This window comes from Felis catus, chromosome F1 (assembly GCF_018350175.1).
Source record: "Felis catus isolate Fca126 chromosome F1, F.catus_Fca126_mat1.0, whole genome shotgun sequence".
NCBI lineage: Eukaryota > Metazoa > Chordata > Mammalia > Carnivora > Felidae > Felis > Felis catus.
Genome location: NC_058384.1, coordinates 19,772,428 through 19,797,200, shown reverse-complemented (window position 1 = coordinate 19,797,200; position 24,773 = coordinate 19,772,428). Strand labels below are relative to the sequence as shown.

At 37.3% G+C, this 24,773-nt stretch overlaps 1 protein-coding gene and 1 long non-coding RNA gene across 11 annotated transcripts in view; one reads left to right on the top strand and one right to left on the bottom strand.

The window, feature by feature from the left end:
* The window catches only part of LOC109495596, a 69,788-nt gene that overhangs the window by 6,905 nt on the left and 38,110 nt on the right, over positions 1-24,773 (top strand). The gene's annotated exons all lie outside the window — the stretch shown is intronic.
* RASAL2 (RAS protein activator like 2) overlaps positions 1-24,773 on the bottom strand; it is a 362,968-nt gene that overhangs the window by 328,750 nt on the left and 9,445 nt on the right. The gene's annotated exons all lie outside the window — the stretch shown is intronic.

Sequence of the window (24,773 nt, the reverse complement as noted above, 5' to 3'; positions counted from 1 at the left end):
ATGGGTACTTCCCAAATAATCTATCCTTGAAATTTTAAAAATCACAGAAGTGCCATCAATGACACAAAAGAACGCTATATCATTTTTACTCACTGTGTAGGGGATGGAAACGTTAACGCTGTTCTTGTTATTCTCACAGAAAATAAGGGGACTACCACTTCTTTGTGCTTTCAAATACTTCCATTTTTTTCATGCTGCCTAATTTTTAAGAGGCTATATATCTCACTAAAATTTAAGAATAATTCAAAGCCAAAAGAAAACGCTGACCTTAAACATACGTAACTGACATCAAGTACTGGCTAAAAGTGATTGTTAGAATGAAGTTGCTTTTCAAACACGGATAACCTTTGGTAAGTCTCTATCTTCAAATCACTATACCCTCCTATCTGTGACATATTCTGACATTAATAAAATTAATCAAAGAGTAGTGGCCTCAACCTACAATCTGTGGGTCACAATCTGACTGAGGGGAAAAGAAGCTATAAAGTGAAGACCAAAGAATGAAAAACACTGCTAATCTTCGAGCTGCTTCCAGTGGATGTTTGCTTCCCTTGTACTGAAGGCCGGGCGGGCCTCCATCGAACCACTGAGTCAGTTTTACTCAGACGGTCATGAGGAAGCAGACTGCACCATGACAGCATGCTGTGTAATGCATGACACACAGTTTCTGAGCACAGACCTGAAGCATTAAAACGTTAACAAAAGTCATTTATGGGGATTGAATGAATGCAGCTGCTCCCTTCTGCTCTTCCACGTCCCATTATCTCCCATGGATTACAAAGAAGGACAACTTTCAAGGGGGTAATGTAAGTAGAAATCCCTTAAAAAGGCAGCTAGGTTATAAAATACACTTACGTTTAAAGCTTTCCTACATTTTTACTTAAATAAACCAAAAACAAATGAGAGAAATTTAAGAAACAAGTCAACATAACTACACGTACACGGCTAAATTCTTGTAAAATGAAAAAATCGTGCCTCAAAGAATGGTGTTCCTTCCACTCCTACTCATACAGAGTGCATACGCACAGTGCACAGCCCAATCCGGCTGCTCAACACTAGCACACATTACTGCTGCAATCCAGAACCCTGACTCTGCACTGCCGTGCCTCTCTGCTCAACTAAATTGCACCCAACTGCCTACTTACAGCACACGTTTACAGTCTACAACCTTGAAAGAAAAAAAAAATATGTATGTATATATATCTGCATGAGGTTGAGACTTGTCACCTCAACTAGGCTCTCAGGTTACTTGAGAGCAGGAACCATGTCTTCCACTTTCTAGTATAGAGTACAGATGAAGAGCATAGGGTCTGGAGCCATACTACCTGGATTCCTTTCCAACCTCCATCATTTGCTTTGTGACCTTGACAAAGATACTTACCTTCCCTATGCCTCAGCTTTCTCATCTGCAAAACGACGGTAACAGCATATGGTTGTTGTAAAAATTACACAAGTTATTCGCTCAGTCGGTTGAGCATCTGACTCTTGATTTGGGCTCAGGTCACGATCTCACGGTTCATGGGTATGAGCCCCACGCATCAGGCTCCATCCACACTGACAGTACAGAGCCTGCGTGGATTCTCTCTCTCTCTCCCTCTCCCTCCTCACTCGTGCTCTCTCTCAAAATAAATAAAACTTTAAAAAACAGTATGAGGTATAAATTCCAAATTTCTAAAAAAGTATCTTGCACCCAGTATGCACAACAAAATACTTATTATAATTATCTGCATCCCCTACAGTACCTAGCACCAAGCCCCGCTCCTTTAGTAGGTGTTCAAGTATCCGCCAACTGGATAAAAAATGTACTACTGTATCAGCAGTACAATTTCTCTTACCACACCATAAAATTTATGAACAATGAAATCTCTCCTGTTCAAGAATACCTTCTTGGGGGGCCTGGTTGGCTCAGTCAGTGGAGCATGCAACTCTTAATCTCAAGGTTGTGGGTGCCGGTCCCATGTTGGAGGTAGAGATTACGTAAAATCTTTTTTTTTTTTTTTTTTAGGACTACCTTCTTTAATTCTTCAAACTGCTTTTCTCAATTAGTCAGTCTAAAATGTAGCATCCCTACTTTCCAATCTAGTGCTAGAGTACTTTTCTTATATAGTTTTTAATAGCAAACTACTATGATAGAAAATGCTAAATATGTTGTTATATTTTTGCTGTGGTAGGGAGATTATGCTTGACCCTATCCAGTATCTCTGTGGCTCCAACTCACAAGACAATATAGTTCCGAAGAACTTAAACTCATGGGATGTTTGCAAAGAATGACTAGTCACAGGAAAACTTTGCATGAGGGGTGGGAGAGATGTGAGAAAAATCATAATAGAATTAGAATCACAGTGAGTAAGACGATACCCCCAAGCGAAGAGGATGGGGATCTACGTATGCTGGGAGAGTGTGAGGAGGAGGAATTGGAAAATAACCACCGAAGCACAGAACAGATTCTTCAGTTGTTTGTTCTGCATCTGTTCAACAGTCCTAGCTACTAAGTATGAGAGAGCAGGAAACCTAGGGCAATCCAATTTTAAACTGGTTAAAATATCACATACATTATCGGAATATGGAAGAGTTTATATATATTCTTGTGAAAAATAGTTTAAATTCTTAACCTCAAAAACAAAACAAAATGAGACACTTGCAGAGACATTTTTCATTATGTCATGAAGAACCAAGAACCAAAAACCTTGTATTAAAACCACAATGAGTTACATTACACACTCAATAGAAGGCGATTATCAAAAAAACAGAGGTAATAAATGTGGGCAAAGTTGTAGAGAATCAGAACTCCCGTGTACTGCTGGTGAGAATGTCAAGTGGTGCAGCCACTGTGGAAAACAATATGGAGGTTCCTCAAGAAATTAAACACAGAATTCATATACGATCCAGCAATTCCGCTTCCGGGTAGATACCCAAATGAACCGAACGCTAGGACTCCAATAGATATGTGAACACCAATGTTCATAGCAGCATGATTCACAACAGTCAAAATGTGGAAGCAAGCCAAGTGTCCACTGGCAGATGACTGGATAAACAAATGTGGTCTATACATACATGGGAATATTATCCAGTTTTTAAAAGCCACCCAGGGACGCTTGGGTGGCTCAGTCGGTTAAACATCCAACTCTTGATCTCAGCTCAGTCATGATCTCACAGTTTGTGAATTTGAGCCCTGCGTCAGGCTGTGCACTGACAGTGTGGAGCCTGCTTGGTATATTCTCTCTCTCTCTCTCTCTCTCTCTCTCTCTCTCTCTCTCTCTCTCTCTCCCCCTCTCCCTGTCCCTCTCCCTCTCCGTCTCTCTCCCTCCATCGCTCACTCTCAATAAATGAAGAAGAAAAAAAAAAGGAGGGACACTGACACATGCTACAATGAGGATGAACCCTGAAGGCATTATGCTAAGTGAAATAAGTCAGTCCACAGAAGGACAAATACTGTATGATTCCATTGATAAGAGGTACCTAGAACACTCAAATTCATTAGCACAGAAAGTAGAATTGTGGTTGCCAGGAAGGATAGGAAATTATTGTTTAATGATACAAGGTTTCATTTTAAGAAGATGGAAAGGTTCTGTAGAGTACGCTGGTGATTTTGTACAATTATGTGAATGTACGTAATGACTCTGAACTGTACATCTAAAAACGGTTAAAATGACTAATTTTATGTTACGTATATTTTACTATATTTTATTTTACTATTTAAAGTAACTTAAACATTTCTGCTTCCATAAGAAGTATTCTTAGTATTCAATCTGTAAGACCATAACTGACCATCTAATTTTGTACTACTTTGCTCAAATAGAACAGAGGTTTTAAAAAATCACACTTCTAGTTTTGTCCTCCAAAGTTATATTTTATTTCTAAAGACAAAGGATTGAGTTCATCAGGGTAATACCATAGGAATAACCAAAGAGAGAGCAATAAATTGAAAAGTGGGCTATCACAATATAAACAGTTCTTTGGGAACATACAAATCGTGGTAACCAGACACAGGTGGCACTTTCCACACAGTATGAGCTCAAAAGTAATCTCCTATATATACCGACCTAGCAAATGTAACATCAAAAGCATGATAATGCATTGTACTGCAAGTAAAATTATTGTTTTCAAATACCTTCTATTTCTACTTAACAAAATCATTTTCTACCACTTCAATGCCAGGAAAGAAAATAAGGTAAAACCTGGGTTAACCACTGTGAGCATAAAACTGGGTGAAATTGTAATAACAGCTGGCTGTTGTTTTCTTCATCCATCGAAAGCACTGGGGTACTGAATTTTCTACAAGATTTATGAAAAACCCCTTCCTAGTTACTAGATTCCTAAATGACCCAAGTTAATAAGTATATTTTCTACATTGCTTATGAAGAGACACCATCCCAATGCCTTATGGCGGGGGGGGGGGGGGGGGGGGGAGGGGGGAACCCTAGGGAAAACTTTTAGATAAGGTAGTAAGAATACAGTTCCAACAATCTTCACTAATCATTTAAATTTCCCTTGATAAAAAGCAAAACTAATCTGAAATGTGGCACACATAAATGGACTTGGCTAAAATGTTACATACCCAGTAAAGAGGAAAGAAGGCTGAAGGATGTATTTGGGGTGATCAGAACTTAACATACTTTTTCTAATTAACATTTGGGCATCAATTCCCCCAGGATATTTCTATGAAGGCAGGCGATAACTTCTCAAAGACTAAAACATAACATTCTAAGCTCCAGGTTTTCCTTCTCTCTATAGCACTTCCTTAACACTGAATTAAAATGATGTTGCATGAATAGAAATAAGTTTATGGAGGAAGGAGATTCCACGACTAGAAATACTTCCACTTTAAAAAAAAGTCAACCCACTTCAATAAAGGTAATTCAAATTTCTTAAGAAGAAAAAGTCAAATCAGCTGATCAAAGCTGGTCATAAAATGAAAGAGAACCACTCCACAAAGGGGAGAGGGCAGTTCTAAAAGAGGCTATCGTCGTATTATGCTGCGTACATCTAATAAGCTATCATACATAAAATAGAAATAACCTATTTTCTTACCCAACATTTTGCCAAAACTGTTGAAAGAAAACTTGTTTGATCAAACTATCTGCAAAATAAACACCCTAATAAAGAATAACCTAACAATAATATCACAATCTACCCAGCTACTCATTTACAAAAACATCTACCTCCTGTCCACTGAACTCTTATTTGCAGAAAATACGGTCTATAAACTAAATCACATTTTAGAAAACTTGTTTGGTTAAGGCAGAGCTTCCCAATCTAGGCACTACTGACATTTTAGGTAGGACAGTTATTTGTTGTAGAGGCTGTACTGGGCACTGTAGAACGCGTAGCAATATTCTGACCTCACCCACTAGATACTATGGGCTCCCGTCCCTCCACCCCTGATGTGACAACCAAAAACGTCTCCAGACATGGACAAATTTCCTGGGGGGGGAGGGGCAAAATTATCCCAGCTTAAGAACCACTGCTGTGAGGATTGAACAGCCTTGACAGTAACTCAGACTTTCCTTTTCCTCTACTTGTAATTTAAAAAATATTAACTACCTCTCCTTCCAACGGTTCTCAAATTTTATACCCAAAGCCCTGAGTGCCCAGAAAGTGCTTGAGGAGCACCCATGGGGTATAACCTGAGCAGGTCCAATTTCACTTTTTTCTGGATTTCTGGGTATTTTCTTGGGGGGGGAGGGGAATTGAAAATCATGACATAGGTAAACATATCACAATACTAAATTTCATATAGCGCTGAATGAAGAAATCTCGTATTTTTTCCCCTCCTTTCTCTTTTTACATTTTAAATCAAGGCCAATTTTGGAAAAACAGAGAGGTGGAAGAACACTAGGAATGAGAGCACATTAGCAAAAGCAAGTTGAATGTGCAGCTTATTTGCATTTCTTCAGCCCAATTGGAATCGAAATGTAGTCTTTAGAAGACTTACAGTACTTTCTACCTTGCTTAAACAAGTATCAGATATTCAAAGCCCTGAATTATAAAAGTTGAAGTCCAGGGGCACCTGGGTGGCTCAGTCGGTTAAGCGGCCGACTTCAGCTCAGGTCACGATCTCGCAGTCAGTGAGTTCGAGCCCCGCATCGGGCTCTGTGCTGACAGCTCAGAGCCTGGAGCCTGTTTCGGATTCTGTGTCTCCCTCTCTCTGACCCTCCCCCGTTCATGCTCTGTCTCTCTCTGTCTCAAAAAAAATAAATAAACGTTAAAAAAATTTTTTTCTAAAGTTGAAGTCCAAGTTGCATCCTCAGGAGAAACCAATAAATGAAATTAACACTGAGATTTTACTTTAGCTTTGTTTTAAATCTCTAAAAAGTCTATTTGATTCTTTTTCTCCCCTAGGTGAGAAAAAATTATCACATTTTTTCCAGTTTTACTGATAAATAATTGACATATATCACTATATAAGTTTAAGGTATACAGTATATTTGGTTCTTAAATTGAAAATAGATACTTGTTCCCACCTCAAAGATCTCCTAATTTAACCATTTTAAACAGAAAAGCAATATGTATAACATATTGAATCTTCTGGGGGGGGGGGGGAAGGCTCCAAATTTTAATGTGCAACAAATTACTTGGGAAATATATATTGTTAAAACATATTCTGCTTGGTGGGAGATGGAGGTAGGAAGGGTCCAGTGACCTGCATTTTAAAAAGCATTCTTGGTCATTCTTACGTACATGATCTGAAAAACTCATTTTTCATAGCACTAGTTCACATGTTAAATTTGGCACCAATGTTATATGTTATAAAATTCTAGCATTCTCTATTCACAGACTATACCATACTTGGTTTATTACCTCTAGCCCCTGGTCAACTCAACTAAGATCTAAAAATAAAAATAAATTCTAAATACTATGCAATTAAAGGGTCTAGAGTAATGTGTCAGCAAACAAATATAAATATTACAGATTCATTTTATGATGAATAACCAGACTATAAAATCTGACAAACCTATATCGTTAATTCTTCCCTCATGTAAAAACTACACTATCTCAGCTATAAGTTTATATAAGATATACCAAAAAATAAATAAAACTTCACTGGTTACAAAAATCCTAGTTCTCCAGTAACGGTTTTTCATGCACCACAACTATACCTTCCTCTAACAAACAGTACAGTCACATCATGAATCAGTCATTTTGATTCATTTTGCTCCTGGATACACATTAAGATGACGTGCGAGGATGTAAACAGAAAAATGACTTCTCGGGTCATTTTTGACATCCAATCATTTTTACTGCATTCCTACCACAGTCTTCATTCCTGAGAACCTGAAAATATTATTTAAATAAATGGCCATGTCAATTTCATTTTCTCCATTTTTGACTTAAGCATAGTTAAAGCAGACAGCATCATTTTCTTTTTGACTTAATGCGCCTCCCAAAATACTCAATTTTCTCAACTCTGATGTCGGTTTTTAGAAAACTGATGAACAGTTCCATACTTATCTATTTTTTCTCATACCAGACAAAAATAGGATTGCTGATAAAGCACAATAACGTTTTCACACTTCACCTAGCATTCCAAACCCATTCAGTTCAACATTTCATGAGTATCAGACTGGTGGTATATTTAGTCATTGATATTTTTCCATAGATTCCATGCTCCTGTAAGAAGTGCCCTTTGTTTTCAAGACAGAATACCATTTAAAAAATGAGGCAGTCCTAGAGCCAGGCTTAGCTTTTATTTATTTATTTCTTAAGGTTTATATCTTTATTTTGAGAGAGAGAAAGCACAAGTGAGGAAGGGGCAGAGAGAGAGGGAGAATCCCAAGCAGGCTCCACACTGTGAGCACAGAGCCCGATGCAGAGCTCGAACTCAGGAACGTTAGATCTTGACATGAGCCTAAGACAGACAATTAACAGACTGAACCACCCAGGCGCCCCCAGCCTTAGCCTTTAAAGACCATCTATCTCCAAAAGCTTCCAAAGAGACCCAGAAATGAAAAACAGTATTAGGAAAACTAAAACCAAAAATAGGGTAAGGCTAATGAAAAATGCTAGTGCTAAAAGAGCAGGGTTGGGTGTTTTGTTTATTTGTTCTTGTTTGTTTGTTTGTTTTAAGCTATGTACTCAGAAACATGAACAAAGCAGAGAAAGGTTTCGGGTTTGGGGGGAAAGAGGGTAATGACAACAAATGACAAAGAGAAAGCAACATTACTTGATTTCTATTAGAAAGTAGATCCAGGGGCACCTGGGTGGCTCGGTCAGTTAAGCGTCCGACTTCGGCTCAGGTCATGATATCACGGTCTGTGAGTTCGAGCCCCGCATCGGGCTCTGTGCTGACAGCTCAGAGCCTGGAGCCTGTTTCAGATTCTGTGTCTCCCTCTCTCTCTGCCCCTCCCCTGTTCATGCTCTGTCTCTCTCTGTCTCAAAAATAAATAAACGTTAAAAAAAAAATTAAAAAAAAAAAAAAAAGAAAGTAGATCCAACACCGGATTGGGGTCTCTAACTTTGAGCAAGTCACACCCTGTTTTAGGCCCAATTTCCTCATCTTTTTTTTTTTTTAACGTTTATTTATTTATTTATTTTTAATTTTTTTAACGTTTATTTATTTTTGAGACAGAGAGAGACAGAGCATGAACGGGGGAGGGTCAGAGAGAGGGAGACACAGAATCTGAAACAGGCTCCAGGCTCTGAGCTGTCAGCACAGAGCCCGATGCAGGGCTCGAACTCACGGACCACGAGATCATGACCTGAGCCGAAGTCGGCCGCCCAACCGACTGAGCCACCCAGGCGCCCCTCAAGTTCCTCATCTTTAACCCCATCTATTTCACAATTGTTATGAGGAACACGAAGGGAATGTATATCACACATGTACAAGAGCTACACAAATATAAATTTTTAATCCTTTAGTGAACAGAATACATTTTTTATAAAGGAACATTAAGGGAAAATTGGAAAAAGATTTAAAAATGTATTAAAAACTTTGGAAGGTAATATTATATAAAGAAAATATTGTACTGATTTTCAAAAAGCAGTTAGGGATAGGTCTTAGGAACTAGAGACCAGTAAGTCTTACGACACTCACTTAGAAAAACTTGAAAATGTATCATGAAACAGATGACTGGTGAAAACTTGAGGAAGAGGAGGTTATATCCTGCTCTAATTCTCTATAACACACTAAAAGAACTTGAAAGAATCATATTGTCATATTCCAAATCTTAATTGGGCTTTATTTATAAGATTTTGCTATTTCCTTCATTGAAGGTATATTTTCTTTTTATTTTTAAACACAAGTTAATCTGTTTTAAAATGCAGGTTTATTAATTATTTGGGAGACACATTTAAGGGTTCTTTTAACTAACATAAGAAAACATCATACGATACTTAAACAGAATGGGTTACAGTTCAGTTCACCTCAGAAACTGAACCTGATTGAGACCCATAAAGTTACTCAGGTCAAATCATCACAGATTATGATTTAAGCAGTATCAGTTACTTTATTTCTCAAAGATTTCCAGTTAACTCTACTAAAGAAAGTAAAAAAGGAGTAGTTTGATCTTTGAAAACACAACATAGTTTCATTCCAAGGTCTTCAAAAGTATACTTTAATATACGGCATGGCTCTGCAAAATGAGAATAATACTTATCTTACCTCTAACAGGACTGTTGCAAGATCAGATTGAGGCATATTATGTGTGAATATGTTCTGAACAATTATTAAGTCCTATACAAACATTGGCATTGTATTAGCCTATGCTTAGCTCATCAAATGCAGACTGATGAATTAAATCAATAATTATAAAAATTAACATATTTTGTTAAGAAACCTTAAGAAAAAGTATTCATATTTACTGTAGTTGTAAAAAAAAAAAAGTAAAGCTTAATAATTGTTAATGATCTAATTTTTTTTTATGTTTATTTATTTTTGAGAGAGAGAGCACAAGTGGGAGAGGGGCAGAGAGAAAGGGAAACACAGAATCTGAAGCAGGCTCCAGGCTCTGAACTGTCAGCACAGAGCCTGAAGCAGGGCTCACACTCATAAACTGTGAGATCATGACCTGAGCCAGTCAGCTACTCAACCGACTGAGCCACCCAGGCACCCTTAATAATTGCTAATGATTGAAATAATGGAGTCATGAAAGATCTTTCTACCATTATATTATCCTAGTGATGTAGTATCATCTTGTACGTAGATACTCTAATGTACACAAGAGTTTTAACTTACTGAAATAGTATACTCCTTGAATCCACAGGTTCCTAAGGCCATAGTATGTGTTCATGTAAGAAACAGTTACTGTTAGTTGTGAAACTATCAAAATAAACAAAGCTCCCTTTCAATACACAGTTTTCAGTATAATAGAGGAAGTAAAACATACACAAATAAGTAGAATATGAGTTAGACGATAAAAAGTTTCATAACAGAAATATAAACAAAGTTTAACAGAATTTCAAAGAAGGCAAAAATTTATTTCTAGCTATAGGGGAAAGCAGATAAATAAATGTCAGATAAGACTTCAAGAAAGAAGTCATAATTGTGCAGGGTCCTAAAGAATGAATAGGAGGGGCGTCTGGGTGACTCAGCCAGTTAAGCATCCAATTTGGGCTCAGGTCATGATCTCGCGGTTCATGGGTTCGAGCCCTGCATCGGGCTCTCTGCTCTGTGCTGACAGCTCAGAGCCTGGAGCCTGCTTCAGATTCTGTGTCTCCCTCTCTTTGCCCCTCCCCTACTTGCACTCTGTCTCTCAAAAATAAATAAACGTTAAAAAAAAATTTTTTTTTAATAAAGGATGAATAGGATTTGGAAACATCCCTGAATAAAACACACATTTCTCGGAAAGAAAAATGCTTCCAGTTCACTGGCGGAGGGGGGGGGGGAAACTATCTTAGTAAATAGTACCAACATCCCTCCAGTCTTTCTACCCCATTAAACTAGAAGTTACCCTTCACACATCTCCCCATTTCTCTCCTTACCGAGTGTCCCATATCTAATCCTTCACCAAATCTTAACCATTTTAACCTCCTACATATCTCCCAAGTCTGTTTACTTCTCTCTCCTCCATCATCATCTCCGTAGCCCAAATTACCATTATCTCTTGCCCAAAGTACGATAACCTTCTCACTAGTCTCTGATGCATACCAATCTATACACTGTAGCCAGAGAGATTTTTCCTAAAGCAAATACACCAGACATCATCTTCCAGGCCCAAATCCTGACACATGGCTACTTCTTTAGTCTCAACGTATACCATGTGCCCCTTAACTGTGATCCAGCCACTCTGGTTTTTATTCAGTTTCTCAAACTCACCAGGCTAACACCAGGACCTTTGCACATGCAATCTTCTCCATCTGGAATTTCACCCACTCCTGACACTCTTCACCTAATTAACTCCTATTTACCCTTTAGATCTTAATTACTTCCTCAAGAAAGTCTTCTCTATTCTCCCAAACTGCATTAGGTCATTTAGTTACACACGCTTAGGACAGACACTATGTACTTTCATATACAGTATTTGTTAGACTGTAATTTTATATTTATTTTGTGTTTCATTAATAATGACTTCCCTGACAAACTCTAACCACCATTAGGATAGGGCCCATAAGTAATTTTGCCTTAGGTTCAGCCTGTCAACATACATGTGTTCCTAAGTCAATTTGTTTTCTCTTCAGTCAAAATATCTAAGGTGAACCAACAAGCAGAGAGGTCCCTGCCCTGCCTCAGTGACAGCATGTATTCTGTGAGCTAAGTGCAGCCCTTGCACCAGCTCCCCACACCCTTGCTCCCCATTATGTAGTTAGCAAAAATTGCTGTTTTTAAACCTAATAGTTAGCATGATTTAGTAGCTTAATTGCTTGCTAATAAGAAGCTTAGGAAGTTTAGTCTAAACCTAGAAAAATTTACTTTGCTTGCCAAAAATCAGCACCTTCAAAGAAGGGAAGAAAATGCTTCAGTGATTTATTCAGGTCAAATAAGCATTCCCAACTTCCACTCCACCATTTACCGGAAGAGATGTGCTGTGAAATTTGTAGTCAGGGCTATGCCATTAACAGTTTGTGGTATATTTGAAGGAATTTAAAGTAGCACATGAAGGTTTCAGTTGTACTGAATTAGGTAGCTATGTGAGTGAGAGGAAGGAGACGTGGTGATCGCCTTGGAGCTCTAAAGTAAAAGGCACTAAAGAATCCCAATTGTCAGACTTCCACTAGCTCTGAGATCATATAGCCCTGAGGATATGCAAACACCAGATTTGAAATTGCAGAAAAAAAAGAATACTACTGATTTGCCCCCCGCTGTGCTGTTATTCAGGCCCAAACCAGATATAGAAGGACATGTGCTATCAGCCAAGATGGATTAATAAGGACTAGATTCACCCTTCTGCCTGGAGCAACTAAAATTATTTTATCATATTTAAATCTCTTTGAAAGGTAACTGACTACTTAAAGCTAAACAATGTATTATCGTGGACTTTAGAAGTAAACGCAAGACAACAATAGCACAAAGGCCAGAAAGTGAGAAATGGGAGTATAATGTTAGAAGGCTCTTATACTATACTTGAAGGTAGACTGTTACAAGCTAAAAGAAGGATACTATAATCAATAAATACAAAAAGCTAAAAAGAAGAATTACAAAAAACACACAATACAAAAAGCGTTACAAGAGAAAAGAACAGATAGGACAAATAAAAAATAAATAGTAGGATAGATTTAAACTCATCTATTCGATTTAAACCCAAGCAATCACATTAAATATAAATAATTAATCACACTAAATATAAATAGTCTAAAAACCCCAGTTGCAAGACTAGATAAAAGATCAAGACCCAGGGGGTGCCTGGGTGGCTCAGTTGGTTGAGCATTCAACTCCTGATTTCAGCTCAGGTCATGATCCCAGGGTCGTGGGATAGAGCCCCACATCAGGCTCCATACAGAGCGTGGAGCCTGCTTAAGATTCTCTCTCTCTCTCTCTCTCTCTCTCTCTCTCTCTCTCTCTCTCTCTCTATCTCCCTCCCTCCCTCCCTCCCTCCCTCCCTCCCTCTGCCACTCTCCCTGCTTGCACTCTCACTCTAAAAAAAAAAAAAAAAAAAGGAACAGAAATCAGTGAAATAAGAAAGAAAGAAAGAAAGAAAGAAAGAAAGAAAGAAAGAGAAAGAGGAAAAGAAATTTAAAAAGACAATGAAACCAAAAGCTAGTTCTCAGATCAATAAAATTTATAAACTTAAACCAGACTGATGGGGGATAAAATAGGCAAGACACAAATTTATAATCAGGAGTATAAGAGATAACATTGTTAGAGATTCTACAGATATTAAAATAAGGAAATACTATGAACAATTTGATGCTGATATATTTGACAAGTGAGACAAAACTGACAAGATCCTACAAAGACACAAACCATAAAAGCTCATCAAGAAGAAATGAGTAACATAAGTGGCCTTTTATCTATAAAAGAAATTGGACTTGAAGTGAAAATTTTTCCCACAAAAAAAAGTCCACATGGCTTCTCTGATGAATTGTACCAAATGTACAAGGAATTATCAATTCCATACAAACTCTTACAAAAACTAAAAATGAAATACCTTACAATGCATACTATGATTTCAGCACACTCTGAAACCAGTCAGGGGCATATCAAAAGAAAACCACAAACCAATATTCTTCATTGAACGTAGATGCAAAATTGTTCAATATAATTTTAGCAAATCAAATCAAACAAATCAAGCAATATATAAAAAGGATAATAACACATGATCAAGTATGGTTTATGCCAAGATGGCAAGTTGGTTTAAGGCTCAAAAATCAATGTAATTAATATCAACAGACGAAAAAAGAAAAAAAAAACATATGATCATCTTAAAAAATGCAGAAAATGCTTTGACAAAATTCAACATCCATTCCTGGTTAAAACAAACAAACAAACAAACAAAAAACCCTCTCCGGAAACTATGAATAGAAGAAAATGTCTTCAAATTGGTAAAGGGCATCTACAGAAAAACAAAACAACCTAAATCTAACACCACAGACTGAAAATTTTTCTCCTAAAATCAGGAAGGATGTCTGTCCTATCACTTCTATTAAGCATTATCCTGGAAGTTCTAGTCAATGTAATCAGGCAATAAAAAAATAATAAAAGCCATCCTTGGAAAAAAAGTAAAACTTCTTTATATGCAGCCAATATATATGATTCTCTATATAGAATACTTAATCTACAAAAAAAATCCACTAGAAATAACAAATGAGTTTAGCAAGTCTGCAGAATACAGAATGAAATGCAAAAATCTATTGTAGTTCTATATACCAGCAACAAATAATTGAATTAAAACATTTTTAAATCACTCCATCTATAATACCAAAATTATGAAATACTTATGGGTAAATTTAACAAAAAATATGCAAGACCTGTACACTGAAAACTTTGTAAAGAGAAATTAAAGACAAAATACAGAGAGAGATGTAGTGTGTTCCTAAACCGAAAGACTTGATATTGTCAAGATATTAATTTTCCCCCAAAGTGATCTACAGATTCAACACAACCTCAATCAAAATCCTCCATCAGGGGGCGCCTGGGTGGCGCAGTAGGTTAAGCGCCGGACTTCAGCCAGGTCACGATCTCGCGGTCCGTGAGTTCGAGCCCCGCGTCAGGCTCTGGGCTGATAGCTCAGAGCCTGGAGCCTGTTTCCGATTCTGTGTCTCCCTCTCTCTCTGCCCCTCCCCCCTTCATGCTCTGTCTCTCTCTGTCCCAAAAATAAATAAACGTTGAAAAAAAAAATTAAAAAAAAAAAAATCCTCCATCAGGCTGAGTCTAAAATTTATATGGGCATGCAAATGACCTAGACTAGCCAAAATAACTTTTAAAAAGAAAAACAAAAACAAAAGAAAAACAAAGAGGATTTATACTCAAAATTTATTATAAAATGATAGTAATCAGCGCACTAGGTGGCTCAGTCGGTTAAGTGTCCAACTCTTGATTTGGCTCAGGTCGTGATCACGTGATTGGTGAGCTCAAGCCCCACATCAGACTGCACTGATAGCGTGGAGACTGCTTAAGATTCTTTCTCCCCCTCTCTCTGCACCCCAGCCCTTGCTTGTGCACTTGCTCTCTCTGAAAATAAACTTAAAAAAAAAACAAAAACTATAGTAATCAAAATAGTATGCTTATGATTCAACATAGACAACAGAACAAATGAGTATAATAGAGTCCAGATATAGACCCACATATATTTGATTTTCAACAAAGAGGCAAAGGCATTTGGGTGCAGAAAGAATAGCCTTTTCAACAAATAGTGCTGGAAAAATTAGATATCCACATTTTTTTCATTAATTTTTTGCAAAATCTTTATTTTGCACCATACAAAAATAAAATCAAAACAAATCATAGACCTCAAATTATAAAACGTTTATTTATTTTTAGTGTTTGTTTATTTTTGAGACAGAGAGAGACAGAGCATGAGCGGGGGAGGGGCAGAGAGAGAGGGAGACACAGAATCTGAAGCAGGCTCCAGGCTCCGAGCTGTCAGCATGGAACCCGATGTGGGGCTTGAACTCATGAACCACGAGATCATGACCTGAGCTGAAGTCGAAAGCTTAACCGAATGAGCCACCCAGGAGCTCCATAAAACTTTTAGAAGAAAACATAGGAGAAAATCTTTGTGATCTTGAGCTAGACAAAGATTTCTTTTTTCTTTTTAAGTTTATTTATTTATTTACTCATTTTTAGTAACTCTACATCTAACATGGTGCTCAAACTCATGACCCTGAGATCAAGAGTCACGTGCTCTTCCAACTGAGCCAGCCAGCCACCTCAAAGATTTCTGAAATAAAATACCCAAAGCACAACCCATAAAAGGAAAAAAAAATCAATACCATCAAAATTAAGAACTTCTATTCTTTGAAGTCACTGTTAGGAATATGATAAGGGAAGTCACAGACTGGGAATAAACAACAATAAATCACATACCTGATTAATGATTTACATGCAGAATATATTAAGAATTCATACAACTTGGGGCGCCTGGGTGGCTCAGTCGGCTGAACCTCCGACTTCAGCTCAGGTCACCATCTCACGGTTCATGAGTTCAAGCCCTGCATTGGGCTCTCTGGAGCCTGCTTCGGATTCTGTGTCTCCCTCTCTCTCTGACCCTCCCCCATTCATGCTCTGTCTCTCTCTGTCTCAAAAATAAATAAACATTAAAAAAAAAAGAATTCATACAACTCAATAAAACAAACCCAATTAAAAAAATTTTCAATGTTTATTTATTTTTGAGAGAGAGAGGGACAGAGCATGAGCAGGAGAGGGGCAGAGAGAGAGACAGACAGACAGACAGACAGACAGACAGACAGAATCCAGAGCAGGCTCCAGGCTCTGAGCTGTCAGTACAGGGCCCGACACAGGGCTCGAACTCACAAACCATGAGATCATGACCTGAGCCAAAGTCAGACACTTAACCAACTGAGCCACCCAGGTGCCCTAAAACAAACCCAATTTTAAAATGGACAAAAGATTTGACACTTCACTAAAAAGATAGAAGAACGTCTGATAAGCACATGAAAAGATGCTCAACATAGTAGTCATCAGGAAAAATGCAAATTAAAACCACAATTGGTATCACTACATATTTCTTAGAATAGCTAAAATCTCAAAGACTGACCATCCCGAGTGATGGTAAGGCAGGCAAACTGGAACTGTACAAGCGCTTAGGAAAACAGTTTAGTAGTTTCTTAAAATGTTAAACATACACCTACGTGACCCAGTAATTCCACTCTTTAATACTTGCTCAAGAAAAATAAACGCATACATCTATACAAAGACTTTTACACAAATGTTCTCAGAAGTTTTGTCATAGCCAAAAACATGGCAACAACCCAAATGTTCATCAAAAGTGAACTAATCAATAATTGTGGAATAACCAATAGAATTCAATACTGCTCAGCAATACAAAGGAATTAACCACTGATACATGAAATAACACGGATAAATCTCAAAATGTGCTGGAGTGCCTGGGTGACTCAGTCAGCTGAGCGTCAGACTTCAGCGCAGGTCATGATCCCACCGTTCACGGTTTCGAGCCCCATATCAGGCTCTCTGTTGACAGCCCAGAGCCTGGGGCCTGGAGCCTGCTTTGGATTCTATGTCTCCCTCTCTCGCTCTCTGCCCTTCCGCTGATCACACTCTGTCTCTCTCGCTCTCAAAAATAAACATTAAAAAAAATTTTTTAAATAAGAATCCCAAAATGTGCTGAAAGAAGCTAGACTAGAAAGAAGTATATACTGTATGATTCCATTTATTCAAAATTCGTAAAAACCTAAACTCATCTTTAAAGACAAAAAGCATAGTAGTGATTGTCGGTGACATGGTAGGAGGGATGGGGCAGTCAGGTTACAAAGGGATGCAAGGAAACTTTTTAGAGGAAAAGAGAAATAGAAATGTTCTTGATTGGGGTGATGGTTTCACAGTCATTAACATATTTCAACCTATCAAATTGTATTTTAAATGTGTATAGTTTGTTGCACGTCAAATATATCATATTAACTCATTTTTTTAAAGACGTATGAATTGATCAGAATTTAAGACTATACCTCACTACACCTTGCTACATTGTACATAACTTAAGGAATCACAGATTTTGAAGAACTGCAATCTATTAGTAGGAAAAAAGTTAAATTTCAGAACAGATTCACACACTTTACTGCATGTGAATCATCCTTTAAGTCTCTGAGTCCTTGAAATACACACCTTAGGAGAGGTTTAAATTATAAAGCATATGTAGCACACGGATAGCCAGGTTTAAGAGGAACTAACTAAGGAGAAAGCAAGTAAGACCCAGCAAGAGGCCACTGTTCCTGGCTTTTAGAGAAGGACATGTGAATTCTATAAATATTCTAAAATGTGTTATTTGGCCAAGGTCTGATCAATGTTTGGCTTTACCTGGTTCTATGAAAGTGGATCCCCTTTTTAGAATTAATGATATTAAAGTGGAGAGCCACTTGAAATGTAAATCCTAGAATAAGTAAAGCTATGCTCCAGATGAATACAACTCATGGCTCCTAAGATTGTGTGGCCTCTTAAATTTCAGCATTCTCAGTGGCTTCATCAACATAAATAAGAGGTCTAGAAAGGCATGCTTTTATTTAAAAAACAAAAAAACTATTTTCCTATTTTGTATTACTGCTAAAAATACATAAATTTTAGATAGCTAACAGACTTAATCTTTATTAAATATAGAAATATCACACTACTCACCCACATACAGTTTTCTCATGTTGTCTACAGTTAATAAAACTTGGACAACTCTACAAAGATATTCAGTAACATCATGACATTCAAAGCATATCCAGCAGATCAAATGTCATTATTTTATAGTTATGGTGCTATATAAAACACATAGGTAAACTACAGGTTCAAGGTTCAAATTAACAAACATCACACTAAATGCTTTTTATAAAAAGGGTTTGAATTTTTTTTCATGTTTATTTATTTTTGAGAGAGAGAGAGAGAGAGAGCACAAGCTGGGGAGGGGCAGAGAGAGAAAGAGGGAGACACAGAATCCGAAACAAGCTCCAGGCTCTGAGCTGTCAGCACAGAGCCCATCGTGGGATTCAAATCAATGAACTGTGAGATCATGACCTGAGCTAGAGTCGGTCACTTAACTGACTGAGCCACCCAGGTGTCCCTAAGAGTTTGAATTTTTTATCGGTGAGAAACCAAATTATATAATAGTCAAGAACATAACTCAAGAGCAAACTGCCTGGATTCAAATCCCACATCAGCAACGTACTTGCTATATCCCATGAGCAAGTTCCTTTAGATCGCTATGCCTCTGATTCCTCGTCTACAAAATGAGGATAACAGTATTTACCTCATAGGGTATCCACGAAGATTAAATAAATTCATAGGCATAAAGCACCCAGAACTGTGCCTCGCTCATAATAAGCACCCAGGAAGTTTCACTTTGTCATCACTGTTGTTGCTATAATTATGCTCATGATTGCCACTGTTACTAGAGTTATGATTAATATATAGGATAATTATGAGACATAAAATAAGGATTTGAAAAGATATTTTCCCCAAAAAATATTAAAAATGGCCAAAAAACACATGAAAAGATGCCCAACACCACAAATCGTTAGGGAAATGCAAATCAAAACCACATCGAGATACCACTTCACACCTCGTAGAATGGCTATAATCACAAAGAATGGAAAACAACAATAAGTAAGTGTGGGCAAGGATGTGGAGAATTGGAACCCTTGGTCATTGCAGACAGGAATGTAAAAGGGTACAGATAATGTGGAAAACTTTGGCCATTTCTCAAAAGGTTAGAGAACTCCCACCTGGTGCCTGGTGGCTCAGTTGGTGAAGCGATGGACTCTTGATTTCAGCTCATGTCAGAGCCTCGCATCAGGCTCTGTGCTGAGTGGAGTCTGCTTAAAATTCTCTTTCTTCCTTTCTCTCTGCACCCCCCTTCTCACCCCCCACTCCAATAAATATATATAAAAATATATATTTTTTAATATTTAAACAGAACAACCTTAAAATCCAACAATTCTACTTCTAGGTATGTATCCCAAAGAACTGACAGTGAGTTCTCAATAAGATATTTGCATGCCAGTGTTCATAGCACCCTTTTTTTTTTAAATGTTTATTTTTGAGACAGAGAGAGACAGTGTGCGAGCAGGGGAAGGGCAGAGAGAGAGGGAGACATAGAATCCGAAGCAGGCTCCAGGCTCTGAACTGTCAACACAGAGCCCCACACGGGGTTCGAACTCACAGACTGTGAGATCATGACCTGAGCCAAAGTTGAATGCTTAACCAACTGAGCCACCCAGGAGCCCCCGCAGCATTTTTTACAATAGCCAAGAAGTGGAAACAACGCAGTATCCATCAACAGATGAAGGAACAAACAAAATGTGGTATATACATACAAGGGAATATTATTTGGCCATTAAAAATAATGAAATTTTGATAGAGGCTACAAGGATGATACGTGCACTTTGTGAAATATGTCAAACACAGAAGGACAAATATTGTGTGATTCAACCTATATGTATTACCTACAATAGGCAAATTCATAGAGACAGGAAGAAGAATAGAGATTACCAGAAACCAGTGGGAGGGGAAAAGGGACAGTTATTGTTTACTGGGTCTGGAGTGTTTCTTAGGGATAATGAAAAAAGTTTGAATATAGATAGTGGTGAGGGTTACACAACACTGTGACTGCATATTTTTTTTAAGATTTTATTTTTAAGTAACCTCTACACCCAATATGGGGCTCAAACTCACAACCCCAAGATCAAGAGTCCCATGCTCCACAGATTGAGCCCAGCCATGTGCCCCATGACTATATTTGAACTGTATGCTTACAAATGGTTAAAATGAAATTTAGTAAATATATTTTACCACACAAACACAAAAAAAGAACCTACTGGTTATTCAAGCATTTTCACTTTTATTCCTGCAGTTCCCCGATGAAGAACTCAATATCCATTTAAAAAAAATTTTTTTTTTTTTATTATTTATTTTTGAGAGAGAGAGAGAGAATGAATGAGCAGGGGAGGAGCGGAGAAAGAGGGAGACGCAGAATCCGAAGCAGACTCCAGGCTCTGAGCTGTCAGCAGAGCCTGACATGGGACTGGAGCTCACAAACTGTGAGATCATGACCTGAGCTGAAGTCGCACACTCAACTGACTGAGCCATCCAGGCACCCCTGAATATCCATTAACAACATGGTTCTGAAAGATGCAGAGAAGCTAAGACCTACTGCTAAATCCTAAAACAATTTAGAAAAGCATTAAAATGTTAAACAGCTTGTGATACATTTTAATACAAACATATTAAATTGGAAACAATAATTATGAACGAAGATAATAAAGATAGGGTAATCTTTCAAAAAAGAAAAAGAAAAAAGAAAAAAAAAAGTACTGGATTGGAACTCAGATTCCAACCTTACCCAGATTCTAATCTTACTTCATGAAGAATATTTAAAGCATTAACTTTTTCATGATTATTTCCCCAATAAAATAGAGAAAGCTTAACCACGTTTCATAAATTTGTTGAAAGAAAAAAAAAAGCAGGATATTTGAGGCTATAGGGGGGAAAAAAGCAATTTTGTAAAAACATAATTTTATACAATATGGTTACACCTAAATGGAATAACATTACTGATTACATAAAAGAAACATGATTGCCAATTAAGCTACAGGAAAAGAAAGATTGTCAGCCAATAGATATAACATAGTAACGCCTCTTCAACGTGACACTCTGACATCACAATCAAGGTGTATACCAAAAACACAACCTAAAGTGAAAATAACTAAAAATTTCCACTTAAACTGATTTACTTTGCACTTGCAAAAGAATGACTTAGGACTTCCAGGGGCTCCTGGGTGACTCAGTTGGTTAAGTATCCAACTTCAGGTAAGGTGGTGATCTCACAGCTTGTGAGTTCAAGTCTAGCATCCGGCTTTGTGCTGAGAGCTCGGAGCCTGGAGCCTGCTTTGGATTCCGTGTCTCTCTCTCTCTCTGCCCCTCCCCTAGTCGTACTCTGTCTCTCTCTCTCATTTTCAAAAATAAACATTAAAAAAAAAATTTTTTTTTTAAAGAATGACTTAGCAAAAACAAAACAGCAAGAAATATAGCCATATCAAATCTTCTGGATTACCTATTTCAGTAGGAATCACCACAGATGATGCTATTCTTTCTTAACCATGTTATCAAGCTAGATTAAAAAATAAACATATAAATCTTCATTTCTATAAAAAGGAAAACTATCAAGTCTTTATGAAACCAGAAAATACTGAAGGTAGAGTCTTTTCTTAGATATTGAAACATGTCTTTCATTAATGGTTACTGTACAGGCCATCTTTTTGTTGCTACAGACTACTCACCAACTACCTGGACAAAACTAGTCCATTTCAAAACAGGAACATGCACTAGAAAGGCCTTGGGTTTCCTCACTCAGAGCCATCTTGAAATTTACAAATACACAGAAAATTGTGCACAGTGAAGCCTAAGGGAATCATAAGCACAAGATACATATTATATCCTGTCCAAATTTAATTCAAACAAAATTTCCTGTAAGTACACAATATTAACTGGATACATTTCACTCTCGAACTGCCCGATACCATTGTTAAAAGTTCAACTACTTTGTTCCTTTCTAAATTTGCTCCTTTCTGATTTAGTAAGGCAAGCTTATGGTTATATATTATATGCTAAATGAAACAGCTGATAAAAGAATTTGAGTATGATTCCAACTATATAGAATTCTGCAAAAGGCAAAACTATGGAGGCAGTGAAAATAGCAATTGCCATCAGGTTGCCACAGGTTAGGGGGTAAGGGACATGGAGAGATGAATAAACAGAGCACAGAGGATAAAGGGCAGTAAAAATATTCTGTATGAGGGGCACCTGGCTGGCCCAGTGGGTAGAGCATGCAACCCTTGAACTTGGGGTTGTGAGTTCAAGCCCTATGTTGGATGTGGAGATTACGGTGAAAAAAAAAATATTAAAAAAAAAAGAGGAAGAAAATATTCTGTGTGACACTACAATAATGGATACATGTCATACATTTGTCCAAACCTATAGAATGTACACACCAAGAGTGAATTCTAACATGAACTATACCAGCTTCAGGTTATTTCAGTTGGAGAGTCTAACATCGTATAAATAAAGCCACAGTCATGGATTTGACCCTTAACCAGACCAACTGCTTTGACTCTATACTCATGTCCTTCCCTCATTCATTTGGAAATACGCCATTAATGAAAAGGAATACCATTGGAAAAACAACTCTATTTTTGAAAGGCAGTGTTGTTAGCATTAGAACCCTCAGGACTTTTAATATGTGCTAAATAATGTTTAAGACACTACATGAAATCTATGTAAAAATACTTCAATATGGTGAAAGTAGCAGTACAGAAGTAGGATTTAAATGAGCCAAAGGGCATCTGGGTGGTTCAGCCGGTTAAGCGCCGGGCTCCTGATTTCAGCTCAGGTCTTGATCTCATGGTTCGTAAGTTCAAGCCCTGTATTGGGCTCTGCACTGACAGCGTTGGAGCCTGCTTGGGATATTCTCTCTCTCTCTGTCTCTCTCTCTCTCTCTCTCTCTCTCTCTCTCTCTCTCTCTCTCCCTCTCTCTCTCTCTCTCTCTCTCTCTCCCTGCCGCTCCCCTACTTGTGCGTGTGTGCTCTCTCTCTCTCTCAAAATAAATAAATATGAAAAAAAATTTTTTTAATAAAATAAATTATGAGCCATAATTTTATACATTTGTGGTAGGAATTGCCTTTAGGAAGGTCACACCAATTTGGCACTAACTTCTCAGGATTTTAAAAACATACTCTTTAGGGGTCACCCAGATGGTTCAGTGGGTTAAGTGTCCGACTTCGGCTCAGGTCATGATCTCATGGTTCATGGGTTTGAGCCCCACATTAGGCTCTGTGCTGACAGTTCAGAGCCTGGAGCCTGCTTCAGATTCTGTCTCTCTCTCTCTCTCTCTCTCTCTCTCTCTCTCTCTCTCTCTCTCAAAAATAAATAAACATTTTAAAAAATTTTTAATAAAATAAAAACCTACTCTTCTAGGAATTCAGCCTAAGGAAATTGTGAGAAGTTCAATTTAAGCACTTGTACACAAAAACAATCAGTAGACTATTAATACAAAAATTTGGGAAATTGTTGATGTCTAAAATAGGATAATAGTTAAATAAGTTATGTTGAATTAGACTCATTAACCAATTACATTTTCATATTATAAAGGTTCAGTAATAAAACAGCATGATACTGACATAAATATAGACCAATAGAACAGAGTAGAAAATTCTTGAAAGAAACCAAAATACAAATGGCAATCTACTGAAGGATAGAGAAATCATCTTAAACCAGTGGAGAAAAGATGGATTATTGAACAAATGGTATTAGGACAACTGGAAAACCATCTTTCTAAAAATGAAATTGTATCTCTATCTCATACCTTATGGCAGAATGAATTCCAAATGGATCAAAGATTTAAATGTAAAAAATGAAAGCAAAAAAGTACTGGACAAATCGTGGAAGAATTATTTTATAACCTCAGACTAGGAAAGGCCATACTAACTGTAACATAAAATCAAAAAGCCATAAAAGAAAAGACTGATACATTCAAATGCATAAAAATTATCTTCTCATGGTGGGGGGGAAGACAAATGAAAATATTGGCAACTCATCACAGATAAAAACCTCCTTAATTAATATAAGAGTTCCTACAAATCACTAGGAAAAAGACCCAATAACCAGTAAAAATGAGCAAAAGATATGTACAATGCACAGAAAAGGATATTTTTAAATGCCTCTGTGAGATAATCAATGTAAGAGATAGAAAAAATTAAACTATTTTTATCATTTAGATTGTCAGAATCAAAAATTCTTGATAATTCCCTATGTGTAGAGAGATGGGCACTCTCATACGCTGCTGGTGACATATAAATAGTTACAACCTGTAAGAAGAGCAATTTGGGATTATCTTTCAAAATTACAAGTAGACATACCTTTGATAATGATTCTGTGAATTTTTTTACAAAAATATTCATACACAAGCAAAATGATTTATATTCAAGATTATTCCCTGCACTATCACTTGTACCAGCAAATCTGGGGACTGGTTAAATAAATTGTGATTCATTCAGGCATTACACAGCCACAAAAAGAATGAGGAGCTGCTTTATACACTGACAGGAAACTATCACAAATATATTGATAAGTGTGTATAGAGAGGGAATGTGAGGCAGGAATAACACAAGGTGCAGATAAATTCCTATAACGGGTTATCATTTGTGTCAAAAAGGAGAAGAAAGCATAC